The sequence below is a fragment of the Liolophura sinensis genome, chromosome 12, assembly GCF_032854445.1.
Source record: "Liolophura sinensis isolate JHLJ2023 chromosome 12, CUHK_Ljap_v2, whole genome shotgun sequence".
Taxonomy (NCBI): domain Eukaryota; kingdom Metazoa; phylum Mollusca; class Polyplacophora; order Chitonida; family Chitonidae; genus Liolophura; species Liolophura sinensis.
The window spans coordinates 968,978-989,287 of NC_088306.1; the positions used below are offsets into that span (position 1 = coordinate 968,978).

The following is a 20,310-nucleotide window of genomic DNA, read 5'->3' on the forward strand; positions in this document are numbered from 1 at the left end:
TTTCTGCCTCGCCTCGTCTCAATTACGGCTAGTTATTGACGACAATGCTTCGTGTTGTGCTCTCAGTGCTCTGTAATTCCAACGCTTGGCTCTTCAGTGACACACACACACACAGAGGCTGTACATGCAATGTCAGGAAACCAGCTCTACATCAAAAGACATTTACAGTGCATCAAGAGCCAAGCGTTAATAATTATCCTTACTCTTCCCATACCTTGGTTGTTTCAATCATCACGCCAGAAATTAAACCCAATTTTTGTTATTTATTTCATCTATGTATTCTACATCATGCCAAAAAAAAAAAATGCAAGTTAAAGTATATGTACCTCTTCCTGATGTAATAAACCCATCTAGCCAATGTAGTGGGAGCTGTTCTAATCCACGGCACAATGCCAGTACTCTGTACAATACAATGTCCATTAAAGTTCGAGAGAGTTACCTCCCATGGATTGATTCCACAAATGTGACATCCTAGTATAAAAGACCATGTAATATTATGACTTGGAGCCACTTTCACAAAACTTGGTAAGTCACATTTCTCGAAAATTCTTTCACATAAAACGTTTAGGTTATAGTGCCATAAGGCAATGTCATTCACGAGAAAAGTCATGAAAAATTGCTTTACAAAGTCGTGGGAAAGAGGGTCCTGGCTCGAAGTACATACTGTTAACTGTAAGATCTTAGCGTCAAGTCAGAGATTTATACACCTCGTTAGGCATGAAGGGATGCTCCCTTAATTTGATATGTCAATATAATCATTAGACCCACTTCCAAAACAACCTAGCTTTCCCCTGGGCGCTGCCCAGTTTCCCCCCACCATAATGCTGACTGCCGCTGTATAAGTGAAATATTCTTCAGTACGGCGTAAAACACCAATCAAATAAATAAATAAATAACTAAATGAAAACAACCTAATAAACCAATTTCCAAAAGATTATGTTAGAAATATGTGATTAGTAAAGAAAAGCCAATAAGGTGATCAGTTTTCAATGACTCAGGGAAGACAGTTGATATTCAGTCCTGGGATGATCATTACATTCTCACATTACTTCTCATGCTCTGAAACAATGTGACAGGACAAAACTCACACCCATCTCCCGTTGGCCTTCAGCAGCAAATTTCAACAGCCACATGAATTCTCTCCCAGGCTTTCCACACAAGAATGAATACAAGGAGTGTGAAGGATTCATGACAAGGATTGGATAAGTAAAAATAAACAATGGTTATTCATTCTCCAGGATCATAAAATGTTTCTACTAATGCAGACACTGCTAGCTGATACACGAATTATAATGAATAACTGCATGAATGATTTTGGCAGTATTGCAGATCATGTTGTGGTGATGAAATCTAAATGAGAAACGGGCACAGGGCTGCAATAGGATGTAAATGGGTATTAAATGTGTGGGTCCCACATGAAAGTTGTTTCCTGCACACATAAACATGACTACCCTATGTGGGAAAATTAATTCTTGAGTAATATGTGAATCAAAAATAAGACAAAACTATTTAAGACGAGAGGCTGATATCTCTATAATTTATCCTTCCACCTCTCTAAACTACACATGTAACTATGACATGTCACACAATTTGACTTTTGGACACATTTGTGACAAAACAAACATCAGTATGTTTATTTATTTATTTGATCGGTGTTTTATGCAGTACTCAAGAATAGTTCCCTTATATGACTACAGCCAGCTTTATGGTGGGAGGAAACCAGGTAGAACCTGGGGATAAACCAACGACCATCCACAGGTGGCTGGCAGACCTTCTCATGTACGGCCAAAGAGGAAGCCAGCATGAGCTAGACATGGACTCACAGCGACCACATTGGTGAGAGGCGTGCCAACCCCCCATTTGTGACAAAACAACATAAGTATAAAAAAGGTTCCCACCATGGCAGAGGAAGGTTCCCACCATGACAGAAGATGGCTTTCAAGGGCGTATTATTTCATGTTTTCAGCACTTTCGAACTATTCAGTTTGAGTTGACGAACACTTTTTTCAAGGGCTTTCAAGGTGTTGAAAACCTTTTAACAAAATTCAAGAACATATACATACACATTTAAGAAACAGTGGGGAGCCCTGTGTAAACGTGCCAGGGGTTAGATACTCAGTGCTTGTTTTTTAATATCGTACTTAACAATTTTTCAGTCATATGACAATGAAGGACGGATTTCCACCGCTCTGTTATCTAATGCTGCTTCACTGAGACGCCTTAACGAAAGCAAGTAAGCTGCCTTGCCCGAGCCGACACAGGTCAACCAGTTGTAGCACTTTCCCCTTCATGCTGAACGCCAAGCGAGGAAGTTACAACTTCCTCTTTTAAAGTCTTAGGTGTGACTCTACCCAGGACTGACCCTGGATCTATCGCTCCCGAAGCGGAGGCTCCACCACCTGTTCTATCGGGGCAGGTACCTGTCTTTGTGATATGTTCTTCAGAAGAGCTCGTAAAATCAAACGATCACATATCATACCTACACGCTAATATCAAATTAAGTACTGCGTTTCAGCATAGAAAAAATCATCAAAATGCCACCTTTTTAGAAGTATCAACTGAAATGAAGTGTCTATAAATTTTGAGGCTTCAATTAGCATATTTGCACTAAATAATACTCTTCAACAAAACAAACAAATAAGACACTCTACAAGAACTGCTGAGCCCAACACTGAGTGTTTATATGTCTTATGTTGAATGCCCATCATAAACCTATATCCACCATACAGCACAGTCCCGGAATTCTCCCCTCATCACCATTATCACTACCTCCTGCCAAGGGCTGGGTTATCAGTTTTCCCATGCGGGGGGTCTGTTTAGAAATTCCCCCCAATCTCCATAACCCCAGAGGTGTAGCAGATAACCAACTACTTCTTGGTAAAACTCGTGCACAGATCGCATGTACTGGGCCAATAATGACAGCGCGAACCTCACAATATGAGACAGGCCTATGTTACCTGAGGTGAGTTCCAGGAATCCCAATGTAAACAATAATGCACACGTCTGGCAGCTGCAGACTGCACTCAGTCACACAAGTCTGGCATCGGCAGACTGCACCAACTCACCTGATTATTGCGCATTACTTGTCTTAAGATGAAGCCTTCAACCTTCCACACATCTACCTTATAATTCACTCAGCTAGTCTCGATCATGGCTCAGTTAATTTCCCCAGCCACTGGCCGATCATCAACCTTCCACACATCTACCTTAAAATTCACTCAGCTACAGAGTCTCGATCATGACAGTTACTTTCCCCAGCCAAGGGCTGATCATCAACCTTCCACACATCTACCTTAAAATTCACTCAGCTACAGAGTCTCGATCATGACTCTTGATTTCCCCAGCCAGTGGCTGATCATCAACCTTGCACACACCTACCTTATAATTCACTCAGCTACAGAGTCTCAATCATGACTCAGTTACTTTCCCAAGCCAATGGCTGCTGATCATCAACCTTCCACACATCTACCTTATAATTCACTCAGCTATAGAGTCTCGATCATGACTCAGTTACTTTCCCCAGCCAGTGGCTGATCATCAACCTTCCACACATCTACCTTATAATTCACTCAGCTACAGAGTCTCTATCATGACTCAGTTACTTTCCCCAGCCAAGGGCCGATCATCAACCTTCCACACATCTACCTTATAATTCACTCAGCTACAGAGTCTCGATCCTGGCTCAGTTACTTTCCCCAGCCACTGGCCGATCATCAACCTTCCACACATCTACCTTATAATCCACTCAGCTATAGAGTCTCGATCATGACTCAGTTACTTTCCCCAGCCAAGGGCCGATCATCAACCTTCCACACATCTACCTTATAATTCACTCAGCTATAGAGTCTCGATCATGACTCAGTTACTTTCCCCAGCCAAGGGCTGATCATCAACCTTCCACACATCTACCTTAAAATTCACTCAGCTACAGAGTCTCGATCATGACTCTTGATTTCCCCAGCCAGTGGCTGATCATCAACCTTGCACACACCTACCTTATAATTCACTCAGCTACAGAGTCTCTATCATGACTCAGTTACTTTCCCCAGCCAAGGGCCGATCATCAACCTTCCACACATCTACCTTATAATTCACTCAGCTATAGAGTCTCGATCATGACTCAGTTACTTTCCCCAGTCATGGGCTGATCATCAACCTTCCACACATCTACCTTATAATTCACTCAGCTATAGAGTCTCGATCATGACTCAGTTACTTTCCCCAGCCAGTGGCTGATCATCAACCTTCCACACATCTACCTTATAATTCACTCAGCTATAGAGTCTCTATCATGACTCAGTTACTTTCCCCAGCCAAGGGCCGATCATGAACCTTCCACACATCTACCTTATAATTCACTCAGCTACAGAGTCTCTATCATGACTCAGTTACTTTCCCCAGCCAAGGGCCGATCATCAACCTTCCACACATCTACCTTATAATTCACTCAGCTACAGAGTCTCGATCATGACTCAGTTACTTTCCCCAGCCAAGGGCTATATACATTGCAATAGTAAAATATAACAAAACTATAGATGCAAGCAGAGAGTCTATAAAACACTAGGCCTCCTTCTTCTGCAAAGTATATATAAAGCACTTTACAACGTCTATCACAAACAGTTTTTTTTTTTCAAATTGTGTCCACAATAGTGGTCACACAGCCAGAAGGAGAAGTTCACATCAAGATTAAAATAGAAATATTTCTGTACTATCTGAACTGGAGGACCCAGTGCATAAAGTGCTCACTACACACATGTAAATTGTTCCTTTCTTTACCAAATCCAAAAACTCTACCAAATCATTAAATGGAACAACACATTCAATGACTCACCCAAAACTTTCTTATCTATATCTCTGAGCAACAAATTCAATTATCCAATATAAGCTGTCTGCAAACATTTAAACATTATAAACAAATTAGCTGATCACAGTCAAAACACGTCCTCGTCAATCATCTAATGAGAGTGTTCATTGGACAGCGCTTGGAAAAGAACACGCAGAATCTATGCTTGGAGCCAATTCATGGTGGTCGCTGTGTAGACTGTGCGGTTATCACAAGTGCGTCTCTGGTACACCCACCAAACATTAACATCAAAGACCGAGTTCAATAACAAGGGCAGATAACTCAATCAGTGTGGCTAAAAGAATTTCAAGCACGGCCTTCCGGAGAACATGTATATATATCCAAGATCCTGGGTGAAAGTCCAAAAAATGTTTAATGTTTACTAAATGGGATCCTTGGGAGTTCACAAACCAGGAGGTGCGGCAGATACTTTACTCAGAAATTAACTGTGTAAAATTACACATTGTGAAAACTGTCACACGGAGACGACCACTTAAATTCATTATCATCTCTCATACTCTATCCATCTACACAGAGATGACCACTCAAATTCATTATTATCTCTCATCCTCTATTCATGTACACAGAGATGACCACACAAATCCTCTATTCATCTACACAGAGATGACCACACAAATCCTCTATCCATCTACATAGAGATGACCACTCAAATTCATTATCATCTCTCATCCTCTATTCATGTACACAGAGATGACCACACAAATCCTCTATTCATCTACAGAGATGACCACACAAATTCATTATTATCTCTCATCCTCTATTCATCTACACAGAGATGACCACTCAAATCCTCTATTCATCTACACAGAGATGACCACTCAAATTCATTATTATCTCTCATCCTCTATTCATCTACACAGAGATGACCACTCAAATCCTCTATTCATCTACACAGAGATGACCACTCAAATTCATTATTATCTCTCATCCTCTATTCATCAGCACAGAGATGACCACTCAAATCCTCTATTCATCTACACAGAGATGACCACTCAAATTCATTATTATCTCTCATCCTCTATTCATCAGCACAGAGATGACCACTCAAAACCTCCATTCATCTACACAGAGATGACCACTCAAATTCATTATTATCTCTCATCCTCTATTCATCTGCACAGAGATGACCACTCAAAACCTCTATTCATCTACACAGAGATGACCACTCAAATTCATTATTATCTCTCATCCTCTATTCATCAGCACAGAGATGACCACTCAAATTCATTATCATCTCTCATTCTCTCTCTATCCATCTACACACAGAGAGAAACAACTTTCTCTTTTAAGGTTTTAGGTGTGACCTGACCCAGGATTGATCCTGGATCTACCGCCCTTGAAGCAGGCGTGCCACCAACTGAGCCATAAGGGCCTGTAGAGAACTTTTGTGTAGCTCGCCCTTGAGTTCCCCATTAGTACATCAGAAATGTGCTCCACCAAATTAAAATCTGTTCTCCTAGCAGATCCAACATCTGACATCTTCCACAGCCCAGATACATGGAAGCTATATGTCATTCAAATTTTCCAATTCAAGTAAAATTCTGTGGATTCAAAGTCAAATTTTTAATTCCAAAATATGCAGTGCAGTCTTTTCTTACTACCAGAATTTTACCCTCACGGATCACATTCATTTCTGTGAGCTTGTCAGAATTATCTCATAAAGAAACAACCATACCATTTGTTGTTGCAGAATTTTCAGGGAGCTACTTATCTGTTTGCCTTTAGTACATATCTACATTCACATGCTTACCAGGAAGTACACACATATCACTTTGCCTTCTCAAAGTCTGACTTATCTGGCAAACAAATTAACTGAAGGTAACTATAGTAATTGCTTCTGCTCTTGTTTTCATGCTCTGAAAGATGCCCCTAACACAAGCCGACTGCCCCCAAACAAATAAACATGCCTGTTTTCAACATCAAGTCTATTTGGAGTAGACTTCTGTTCAAAGGAAAGTTTATTTAGGGCAATAAATAACTTCCACAAACCAGCTTCATGAGTTGGGAGTACTGAAACAGAGACACAAACCATGTTGGCTGTTACAATTACTGTATAATTCTTCAACTTTTTCGCATGTTTGCAAGGTGTTTATTTAAGCACATTCTGAAGGCATTTTTTGTGTAGACTGGAAAAAATTATACTTTTTGTGGACCCCTGAAAATGGCCAATCCAACAAGTGTAGTTTTGCCTTCAGAGCATCGCTAGGAATAGATCTGTATTGTACTGCATACTTATGCACAAACGCATGCGGTCGTTTCACCGGCAAGATGTTTGAGAGTTATGTTAGGTTTAACTATGAAAGGAGAGAAAAAATTCTGTCATATTTTAGATTTCTGAATATAACAGCCTTCTATTTTATGCATATTTTTCCGTCATTGTTAAAAAATATCACTGACGAACATACTGGGAGCCCGGGACCAACTTAGTGCCCCCACTTCGGGCTCTTCTCCACTGGACCACCTTAGTGCACGCACTTCAGCTTCTTCTCTACTGCCCCCACTTCACTGCCCCCACTTCAGGTTCTTCTCCACAGGACCACCTTAGTGCCCCCACTTCAGGGTCCTCCCCAGTGCCCCCACTTCAGGTTCTTCTCCACAGGACCACCTTAGTGCCCCCACTTCAGGGTCCTCCCCAGTGCCCCCACTTCAGGTTCTTCTCCACAGGACCACCTTAGTGCCCCCACTTCAGGGTCCTCCCCAGTGCCCCCACTTCAGGTTCTTCTCCACAGGACCACCTTAGTGCCCCCACTTCAGGGTCCTCCCCAGTGCCCCCACTTCAGGTTCTTCTCCACTGGACCACCTTAGTGCCCCCACTTCAGGGTCCTCCCCCACTGCCCCCACTTCAGGTTCTTCTCCACAGGACCACCTTAGTGCCCCCACTTCAGGTCCTCCCCCACTGCCCCCACTTCAGGTTCTTCTCCACAGGACCACCTTAGTGCCCCCACTTCAGGTCCTTCCCCACTGCCCCCACTTCAGGTTCTTCTCCACTGGACCACCTTAGTGCCCCCACTTCAGGGTCTTCCCCGTGACAAAGTCATTTTGACAGCTACTATCGATGACATTACCACAGCAGGCTACAGTCAAACCTGTACTTATGGGCACCTGTATTTAGCGTATTGCTGTTTCTAAGCGACCACTCTCTCCAGCGACCAATCGATTTTTGACCTGTTTTGAGCTGGCACCTGTACAACATGGCCAGCGGTCACTATATTTCATAACAAAAGTCCAATACCGTGAATGCCATTGCTAGGTCCTCCAGTCTCACACAGACAAAAATTTGAGACTCTTTCCACTGATTCTGTTTTGTACATGTCTACATGTCATAACTGTCATTTAACTTCATTTCAGTCATATGAATATATGTTTGATATACACGAATGTGCTTTACTTTTTCATAACTATGCCGGTTTAAGTACTTACGTGTACATGTAGGTTAAGTACTTACGTGTACATGTAGGTTAAGTACTTACGTGTACATGTAGGTTAAGTACTTACGTGTACATGCAGGTTAAGTACTTACATGTACATGTAGCATACTGTAAACGTTTGTCTTTTTGCAACTTATTCCAAATGCAGTCATCTGTTTTTGTTATCATTGTTATATTACAAACTGTATGAACATCAGTTCTTTATAAGTCTGAAATAAATAAATACAGTGTATTTGAAACTCCATTTAGTTGTGTGGTGAACTGGTCTTTAACTCAACCTGCTCTCTGTGGCCACCTGTTTGATGTGGCCACTTTTTTGTTTCCTTTTACTGGCCACATAAGACAGGTTTGACCGTACTTAATTTCCACTTTGTTAGAGCTTTTGGAAAACTATAGTTTAAAGCCATTTTTATGCCCAAAGATACTATGTATTAAGTAATAAAAGCCCAGCCTTTTATGTATCCTGTAATACCAGTCAGGATCTAACACTGAACTACTGTGACTCGAGTCCAGACTAAAGTTTACACCGGGCTCATTATACCGACAATACAGTTTTGAACAATTGGAGCCATACTTTTACAATACACATGGTTCTGTTTTACAAGGGGTCAAAATTCATGGCAAATGTCTTTTGATGAAAAGGACCAAAGTCTTTTGAGATTTACTGGCTCTCCTAGATATCATAGTGATATTTACACTAAAGAACTTACCGTCAATCTGTTACAGAATTTTGTTTAACCTACATATTAAAACTGCTTTAGAAGGTAAGTATAAATTAGAGCCGCTTTCTATACTTATATTGGCCACTAAAAGAACACAAAACGAAATCAGTTCTGGTCCAATATAAAAATATGAATAAATGAACATCCATATGGAGGGCACATTTTACGGATGGGAGTACAAAATACCACAAATATGAGTAACTATCCAAAATAGAAACAAAAGTATCGATCTTTTTTTAGTTTTTAGGGTTAAACGTACACCACTAGGACCAATATTCAGTGGTTGGAAACAATCAATGGTGTCATGACATTCATTCCCTTTCAAGATTTTGACGTTTCATTGGATCTGCTTTTTTTTATATCTTAGAAACAAACAGAGCTGAGGCAGGATCTATAACAAAAAAAATCTGCATCCCAGAAGCCAGTCAGTAACCCATGAGTGGCAGAATTACCAGAGATAGAATTTTAACACGGTGAGCTAATATTCCAGTCGACTCAGGCCGCACAAGACGTTTTGACCAAAGCAGCGTGTCTACACACATCCCCAACAGATATAAGCAGACAGACAGCGTGTTACACATGTCCTAGTGGTAAGCTGGTGGTAAATGAACAGCATGGAACCAGTAAACGTTTAGCCTTGATACAGGCTAGTCACAGTATACCTTTTGACCAAAGCAGTATGGCTATGTACATGCCCAGCCGATGAAAGCCAGTGGAAAGCCTGTTATACGTGATCTAGTGGCAAGATACAAGTAGACTGTAGTGGTAAAACCACCATATGCTATCAGTAAGCTTTTTATCTTGAATCCTGATTTAATCAGTCTTAATGTTATGGCATGTACAATCAATCAGCTTGGTTTCCTCCAACGTCACTTGATCAAGAAAACACACTTAACCAATCATAAACAGGACTTAATTCCGCAACTGTGTAAATCAGATGTCCATCACATTGGATACAGATGTGTACAGATGTTTCCTGCACATTGAAAAGAATGCACATTGATGTATCAAAAATCTGTGATGGTAACAGGCCATTTTTGAAAACTTTTACACATACATTATTGCATGAACTTTTACCCGCACATTATTGCGTGAACTTTTACACATACATTATTACGTGAACTTTTACCCACACATTATTGCGTGAACTTTTACCCACACATTATTGCGTGAACTTTTACCCACACATTATTGTGTGAACTTTTTACACACACATTATTGTGTGAACTTTTACACATACATCATTGCGTGAGCTTTTACCCACACATTATTGCGTGAACTTTTACCCACACATTATTGCGTGAACTTTTACACATACATCATTGCGTTAACTTTTACCCACACATTATTGTGTGAACCTTTACACACACATTATTGCGTGAACTTTTACACATACATTGTGTGAACTTTTACACACACATCATTGCGTGAACTTTTACCCACACATTATTGTGTGAACTTTTACACACACATTATTGCATGAACTTTTACACATACATTATTGGGTGAACTTTTACACATACATTATTGGGTGAACTTTTACACATACATTATTGTGTGAACTTTTACACATACATTATTGTGTGAACTTTTACCCACACATCATTGTGTGAACTTTTACACACATATTATTGCGTGAACTTTTACACATACATTATTGCGTGAACTTTTACCCACACATTACTGTGTGAACTTTTACCCACACATCATTGTGTGAACTTTTACCCACACATCATTGTGTGAACTTTTACCCACACATCATTGTGTGAACTTTTACACACACGCTATTGCCTGAACTTTTACCCACACATTATTGTGTGAACTTTTACACACACATTATTGCGTGAACTTCAACTTAAAAGTTGATGTCCTACATGTATGTTTCAGTTGGTAATTAAGAGAACAAAAATAACATTCAGGAACATAACTTGAACTGCTTCCTAAGGAAAAAAAATGATCTTACACACCTGTACAAACTGAGCAATTTCTCAAACTTTCAGTCGTGCAAGACTTTTCACCATCATCCCTGGGCTACAAGTATATAACTAGAATGATTAATCCATCATGAAAAGATCAGAAAAGTGACCCCTTACCTGTAAACCTGGTCCCATACACCAAAGGAAAGTATAAAGCTGTTGATAAAGGGAATGAACTGCCGCATAATCATCCATCTTCACATGGACCTACTCCTGAGCTTCACATTTTAACTCTCCCTATCCATACCTCCGTACTGTCTAGACCAGCCAAGGCAAGACTGGCCAAAATGTTGACAGGACTCGAGCAAACACATGCGGTAATGTTTACGCCTGGCAACTGCACGCGTCTGCACGCGTATGCATACCGGAGAGTCAAGCCAGCTGGCAACAGAAAGTGCAACTGAACCCCTGCTGCACCATGTATATAAGTTACCTCACACGACCTAAAAATCTCCCCACCCCCAAAATATGCATTCTTGGAGGTAAACAAAGCATTACTCTTGGCGCCAAAAATTACATTTCTCAAGTCGGATATCATCCTCCCTTCCAAACACACATCAAATACCTTTCTGAGATCACCAGAGCCCTCAGAAAAAGGAAAAATGAGTAGGTTGGTCTTGGAAGACACTTTAGGCTTGCTACAGTAGTTCCCGTCAGCGCTGGATGCTACTCAGTGTAACCTGAGCGTTTGGGCAATAAACCCTACATCCATGTGTGTACACGTGAAAGCTAGCTTCCAGAGCAATGCTTTCAGCAGCTTGTCCTTAAAGAGTTTATTTTTCTCTTTCTAACTACAATATACATGTGAAGACCTTCAAATTATGATCTGAGGTTTTTGATTTCAAAGCACTGATGAGCCAGCCCATTCCTCAACGGTGTTTGGAGGCTGACACTGCAATGTATTTTTTGGGGGGTTGATTTCCCCCACTAGATGACCATTAATATTATTTATTGATTGATTTGATTGGCGTTATCGTTATCTTTATAATGGCCAGTGATTGGCCAGCATCATCGTGGGAGGAAAGAATGAAAACAACGACCATCCATACATTGCATTGGTGACAGGCCAATCTCACGCACAACCGGAGAGGAAGCCATTATGGGCTGGACCTGAACTCACAGCACTGGAGAGAGGTTCCTTTGTCACTCTGCAGTTCAAGTATATTAACAACCAGACCACAGAGGCCCCCATGTGTGCTGTAAGCCAAAAGACAGCGCCTGTCTAATGTTTATGTTCACTGAAAGACTACCATTCCAAGTATCTTAAAAAGGCATTAAATATTTTTTTTTTTAGATTTTTTTCAACCCAGTAAAAGTTTAGTGAAATTTCATCATTATCAAGAGCAAGGTGGCGTCACGTTTACTCTAGCTCTCTCTTACCAATGTCGAAGATATTTTCCATATAATAGTCAAAGCAGGAGCCCATGGCCAGTGGAGCCAGTGGACTTCAGCGATTTAGGCTCAAGGGATAAATAACTTTCATGGAAATTGTACATACTGTACATAAGGGTATTTCTTCCTCTGCTAGAACTGCTGATACAGTATAGGCCTACAATGAATTTCAGCGACCCTCTTAAAATATCCTAGGACCGGCCCGGATAGCACAGTTGGTAGAGCGTCAGCTTCGGGACCGGTAGATCCAGGATCAATCCTTGATCGAGTCACTCCTAAGACTTTAAAAGAGAAAGTTGTAACTTCCTCGCTTGGCGCTCAGCATGAAGGGGATAGTGCAACGACTGGTTGACCCGTATCAGTATAATGGCTCGGGCGGGGAGGCTTACTTGCCTTCGATAAGTCGTCTCAGTGAAGCAGCACTAAATAAAAGAGCGGTGAAAATCCGTCCTGTAACAAGGAGGCACATTACACGTGCATGCACCCTAATGATTCCTTCGTCGTCATATGACTGAAAAATTGTTGAGTATGACGTTAAACCCCAAGCACTCACTCACTCACTAAAATATCCTACAGATGCACGGCCAGGGTATTCCTGGTTCTGTTCATAGAATCCTGAGGGGTTTGCAGGTGATTTTCAGCCCTATTAAATGATTACAAAATTACATTAAGATTGTTGTACAAATGGATCACTGCTCAATTCTGAAACAAATGGAAATAAATGTAAGCACCACTGAAACTGATGTACGCGTTCGACTGTCGCTGGATTGTATGCTTCAGTTTTTTAGTGGTGGCTTCTAAGATGAGAGCAATGCTGACATAGTTATTGCGGACGTATAGCAAAAGAACCTCAGCTTGAACAGGGTGTTTCAATAATTGTACTGTTTTCTAAAGAAGAAAAAAAATTTTCTAAAAAACAAAACAGAAATAAACATCTGTTGTATGCCAGAAAGACAAAGGAGTAAAATTTGATTTTTTCAGTACTAATTACTTCAAAGAAGAAAAATGAACTCATTTAATTTAATTAATTAATTTTAAGTGTTGTCTCGTGAGATGCCATCTTCTCCTTCCCAGAAACCTTTGGCATCCCTGATGAATTTAGCAGTGTCTCTGTTATTTGTTGTTTAAAAACTGCTGACTAAGTTATGTAAGCCAAGGGTCCAATGGGGACATGAATGCAATTTCGGCCGATATGGTATGATAGTGTCTGACATAATTTGTGATACCGTTGCTGACTATTCTGATCAACTGATTTCACATGGCCCTTCGGCTACCCGTAACTAAATCATTGTAAACAATCTCAAAATGATGTCTTATGCAGCAGTTCTGTGTTATCATATGTCACATGGAGTGAACGGGTAAAGGCTACGTCACAGCTTAAGCCAAGCAATCTGAGAGCAATGTGTTTGATTGGATGAAATTCTCAAGATGGTCGCCTTGATTCACACCAGTGATTTGTGCGGTATCGCCATTTTGTTCTACATGTTATTCGGTGAAATCTCATTAAAAACATAAAGTATGATATGATATAAAGCCTGAGTAGCCTGCTTTCCATTGAAATATGACTTTAAGCCAGGTGCCATACTGTCCTTTAACAACAACTATATCCATGATTTAGCCATGTAGGCAGGGTAGGGACAATTTATAGCCTGAGTCATAACATATCATGCATTTATTTATTTGACTGGTTGTTGGTTTACGATGTAAGAATATTTCACTTATCCAATGGCAAATAAAATTATGGTGGGAGGATAGCCCTAATTCAGGAACCCGCAAATAAACTTCGTTAACACTTCAATCAGGCAGAGGGCTCATTATCAAATCAAACAAGCACATGAGAAAAAAAAGTGAAGATGAAAAAAAAAAAACACACATTAATTGTGAAAAAGAATTCTTACAGTTCCCTACAGATAGTCATGTCCAATTTCTGCTGGCTTGACACTTTTCTTATTTCCAATATCAGTTCTAACGCACTGATCAAAACATCTTATTCCTCAAGCAATTTACAAATGTCAAGAGTATAAAACCCAAACTGTCAGGGTTACTCTTTTTTTCCCATTTCATAGCTGATTTTAATTGGATTATGTTTCTCCCTGCAGAGCAGTCTTAACAAAGTGCTAAAACAGACCACAAAATCTTCTTATCTCATTGAAAACTTGCAAATGGCTTCATCTGTTTTTTATTTTTGGGACCAATGAGATTTCGTCCTCGAGGTTGTTACGTCCAAATATCGACGTAAGCGTAAGACAGTGTAATAATCTCACTTGTCTTCAAGTTGGTGAAATGATTCGTCAAAAAAACAATTTCTATTTGTTGAGTATTAAACACGACTTAGGCTCTCCAACAACTGCAAAGATTTAATCTCCCCACGGAAAGAATTTTTTCTCACAGGCCACACCATCTTACATCTTTGTTTTACAGGAAAAGTGAATCCTTTTTCAATGTTGTCAGAGGATATAAAAATAAATCTAAAAAATCACTTTATCTGACGGACATGGGGACTGTCCAAGCAAAATTTTCCTGTTGACACATTTACGGGATCCAAAAGTCTTGAAAAAGAGGAAAATCAAAACATAAAAAAGTGGATTTTCAATTTTATCTTTTTTCCTGTTTTGGATGTTTTAGTGTTACCTCACCTGTAAACACCAATTAATTTGCTGTTGCCTTACTATAGTACTGTTTTCTTTGTTATCCGAATCACCTGCTTTATTCTGCCTTGAATCAGGCGCTGAACTAAGGTCTAAATAAAACACTTTGGACAGAGATTAATTTCATGGAACCTTACAAATGGACTTAGAGTACAATGATGGATGCCAGAAAAATTAACTCATACAAGTGTCAAACTCGATCTGCCATAACAGGTGCTTATTGGAACAGCCACAAATCCCCATGAATATTGAAAGATTTAGGATTGGTATATGTTTTACGGAGGACAAAAGAAATGTCTGTTCCTAAAACATCATGTTCCATCATTTAGGGAAAAGGCAGAAAATAATATTAATTTATTCATCTGATTGTTGTTTTAATGGAATATACTTAGGAATGTTTTCTCTTATATGATGGCAGCCAGTTGAAGGAATCCAGAATGCCTGGAGTAAACCACCGCCCCTTGGTAACTTACAGACAATCTTTTCCATGTATATGCATGTATGCTTGGGTTTAACATCTTATCCACAACAAGACTATCGTCGTGGCTGAGAAGTGGTCTTCAATCAGTGTTAGACTGCGTAAGTGACCAAAGAAATACCATACACCTATTTTCCTACACCAAAGCCCCATCAAGAACCAGTGTTAGACTGCGTAAGTGACCACAGAAATACCATACACCTATTTTTCTACACCAAAGCCCCATCAACAACCAGTGCGTAAGTGACCACAGAAATACCATACACCTATTTTTCTACACCAAAGCCCCATCAACAACCAGTGCGTAAGTGACCACAGAAATACCATACACCTATTTTTCTACACCAAAACCCCATCAACAACCAGTGCGTAAGTGACCACAGAAATACCATACACCTATTTTTCTACACCAAAGCCCCATCAACAACCAGGGTTACACTGCATAAGTGACCACAGAAATACCGTACACCCATTTTTCTACACCAAATCCCCATCAAGAACCAGTGTTAGACTGCGTAAGTGACCACAGAAATACCATACACCTATTTTTCTACACCAAATCCCCATCAACAACCAGTGTTAGACTGCGTAAGTGACCACAGAAATACCATACACCTATTTTTCTACACCAAAGCCCCATCAACAACCAGGGTTACACTGCATAAGTGACCACAGAAATACCGTACACCCATTTTTCTACACCAAAGCCCAAAGTACAGCAAGATTAGAGAAAATATATAAATACCAAAATCATGCTCTACATGGTGTCCAACTTGAGAATAGCTTTCATCTTCTCACTTGTAGTCCTTAAGATGTAGAAATTCTGCTTATGCTACTGATCATATAAAACCTTCCCAAGCTGCTTTTAGGCAAGACATCAAAAAGAATCACAAAAATTAACCTCAATCCTGGCAACAAATGTACATAGAACTGATCAAGCAAGGAAGCTTTTACCGGGCTGGAAAGTCTTGATAAGCCTATCGTATTGTCTTTAGGCTTTTTTAACAGAACTCACTAATACCGCTGGATTCAAGCCCGAAGGGCGTCACTTAAGCCTTTACCTTGTGACAAAGAAACAGGCACCAGATAAGAGATAAACCATACCCCAACAAAGAGAACAAGCTCATATAGTGACAAGGGCTGTGTTACAAGAAAACACGCTCTTCCTGAAACAGAGGAGACGGCTAACGCACCAAAGGAAATGTCAAAGAATCCCTGTTCAATAAATATACAGAGATATTCCATAGCTTTGAGAATCACTATGGATCTCAACAGAATCTTCCTTCACGATACGAAAGACACCGATATCAAATGAGGCAGTAGCCATGGCAACTTGATAACAATCTTTATAAACTTTCTTGGAAATCATAACAGCCATAATCAGGTTTTTTTTTTTTTCTTTCTTTCTTTACGCTAAAGATAAAACTGGAGCTAGTGTGGCATGATTACTTGGTATAAGTTTATCCTGGGAAGTGAAGAAATCTGAATACAAATGAGAATGGTGTGTTCAATAAAATTATCTTCAGTTAATAAAATAGGGGGGAAAAAGCCTGATTAGAAAACAAACAAAAAAAACCTCAATGCTGTCTTGTCCTGAGGTCCAACGTTAGGAAACAACAAATCGCGTGTCAAAAATTAGACAGATGGACGAACCAAGTGGTCCCATTATTAAAACGAACCATATGCAGATACACAGAATTTTATCTGCAAGCATCAGGCAGATTCTTATTAATGTTTAGGTGATTATACATTCCTATTCATCAGGGCATCCACTGATCTGCACATCTTAGGTGATTCCAGAGACAGCAGGCAAGAGACCAGCCTGTACAAATAAACAGCTGTAATGTAGCTCGAGAATCAACAAATTGCAGTAAAACATAGAGCACTAGGTGTACCTTAATGATTGTAAAAGGTACAGAAAAGGAGCCCAATCACAGACCTCATCCCAAAACTGCCACAGCAATTAACGGCGACCATTTCATTAACTGAGGTATTTACCTCAGGTAAGTACACAATTTGTCCGCTAACTTCAAACAAGATCAAAATACCTGTTTCACAGAGTAATGAGCAAGTCCATGTAGGCTTTTTGGCAGATTGTCTCCTGGTATTCTCCATCAATCAAACACGTACGTTTTTTTATAAACATAATTAACACACACCACTCGTTACACAATCTACACCGGTTGATTTCATCCAAGCCTGAAAATGGCGCTTTATTAGTCACAGCAGGGCCTAAAAACCACCAAGGGTTCGCTTCATGGTCTGACGCCTGTGGAAGTTTGGCTAGCTCATTAAACATTTAATTCAGTGATCATACCGAGATCATATCTATAAACCAAGATCATATCTATTAAAAAGCATGCTTCCTACTGGATGGTAAACTGTACATATAGTTGAAAACCAACAGTCAGACATGATCCTGTTTTTAATCGTCAATAATCAATCGTATCTATTGGACAGAGTTGATTTTGACCTTTGATCAATGGTTTAAACTTTTTTGGAATGTTTCTCCCTCTGGATATTTATTACCCTGGTGAACCACCACGTACTCACAACCATACATGTGCCTTGCTTACTCGTTGTGAATAAACACATACTCACAACCATACATGTGCCTTGCTTACTCTTTGTGAATAAACATGTAATCACAACTATACATGTGCCTTGCTTGCTCTGGTGAATAAACACATACTCACAACTATACATGTACCTTGCTTACTCTTTGTGAATAAACATGTAATCACAACTATACATGTACCTTGCTTACTCTTTGTGAATAAACATGTAATCACAACTATACATGTGCCTTGCTTGCTCTGGTGAATAAACACATACTCACAACTATACATGTACCTTGCTTACTCTTTGTGAATAAACATGTAATCACAACTATACATGTACCTTGCTTACTCTTTGTGAATAAACATGTAATCACAACTATACATGTACCTTGCTTACTCTTTGTGAATAAACATGTAATCACAACTATACATGTACCTTGCTTACTCTGGTGAATAAACATGTACTCACAACTATACATGTGCCTTGCTTACTCTTTGTGAATAAACATGTACTCACAACTATACATGTACCTTGCTTACTCTGGTGAATAAACACATACTCACAGCCATACATGTGCCTTGCTTACTCTTTGTGAATAAACATGTAATCACAACTATACATGTACCTTGCTTACTCTTTGTGAATAAACATGTAATCACAACTATACATGTACCTTGCTTACTCTTTGTGAATAAACAAATACTCACAACTATACATGTACCTTGCTTACTCTGGTGAATAAACACGTACTCACAACTATACATGTACCTTGCTTGTTCTTTGTGAATAAACACATACTCACAACTATACATGTGCCTTGCTTACTCTGGTGAATAAACATGTACTCACAACTATACATGTGCCTTGCTTACTCTTTGTGAATAAACACATACTCACAACCATACATGTGCCTTGCTTGCTCTGGTGAATAAACACGTACTCACAACTATACATGTACCTTGCTTGTTCTTTGTGAATAAACAAATACTCACAACTATACATGTACCTTGCTTACTCTGGTGAATAAACACGTACTCACAACTATACATGTACCTTGCTTGTTCTTTGTGAATAAACACATACTCACAACTATACATGTGCCTTGCTTACTCTGGTGAATAAACATGTACTCACAACTATACATGTGCCTTGCTTACTCTTTGTGAATAAACAAATACTCACAACTATACATGTACCTTGCTTACTCTGGTGAATAAACACGTAATCACAACTATACATGTACCTTGCTTACTCTTTGTGAATAAACACATACTCACAACCATACATGTGCCTTGCTTTCTCTTTGTGAATAAACATGTAATCACAACTATACATGTACCTTGCTTGTTCTTTGTGAATAAACAAATACTCACAACTATACATGTACCTTGCTTACTCTGGTGAATAAACACGTACTCACAACTATACATGTACCTTGCTTGTTCTTTGTGAATAAACACATACTCACAACTATACATGTGCCTTGCTTACTCTGGTGAATAAACATGTACTCACAACTATACATGTGCCTTGCTTACTCTTTGTGAATAAACAAATACTCACAACTATACATGTACCTTGCTTACTCTGGTGAATAAACACGTACTCACAACTATACATGTACCTTGCTTGCTCTGGTGAATAAACATGTACTCACAACTATACATGTACCTTGCTTACTCTGGTGAATAAACACGTACTCACAACTATACATGTACCTTGCTTACTCTGGTGAATAAACAAGTACCCACAACTATACATGTACCTTGCTTACTCTTTGTGAATAAACAAATACTCACAACTATACATGTACCTTGCTTACTCTGGTGAATAAACACGTACTCACAACTATACATGTACCTTGCTTACTCTGGTGAATAAACAAGTACTCACAACTATACATGTGCCTTGCTTACTCTGGTGAATAAACATGTACTCACAACTATACATGTGCCTTGCTTACTCTGGTGAATAAACAAGTACTCACAACTATACATGTGCCTTGCTTACTCTGGTGAATAAACAAATACTCACAACTATACATGTACCTTGCTTACTCTTTGTGAATAAACACGTACTCACAACTATACATGTACCTTGCTTACTCTGGTGAATAAACACGTACTCACAACTATACATGTACCTTGCTTGCTCTGGTGAATAAACAAGTACTCACAACTATACATGTGCCTTGCTTACTCTGGTGAATAAACATGTACTCACAACTATACATGTGCCTT

The 20,310-nt window shown here is 39.5% G+C and overlaps 1 protein-coding gene across 7 annotated transcripts in view; it reads right to left on the bottom strand.

Annotated features, from left to right (window-relative positions):
* LOC135478987 (peripheral plasma membrane protein CASK-like) overlaps positions 1-20,310 on the bottom strand; it is a 288,668-nt gene that overhangs the window by 106,127 nt on the left and 162,231 nt on the right. The window lies entirely within an intron of this gene.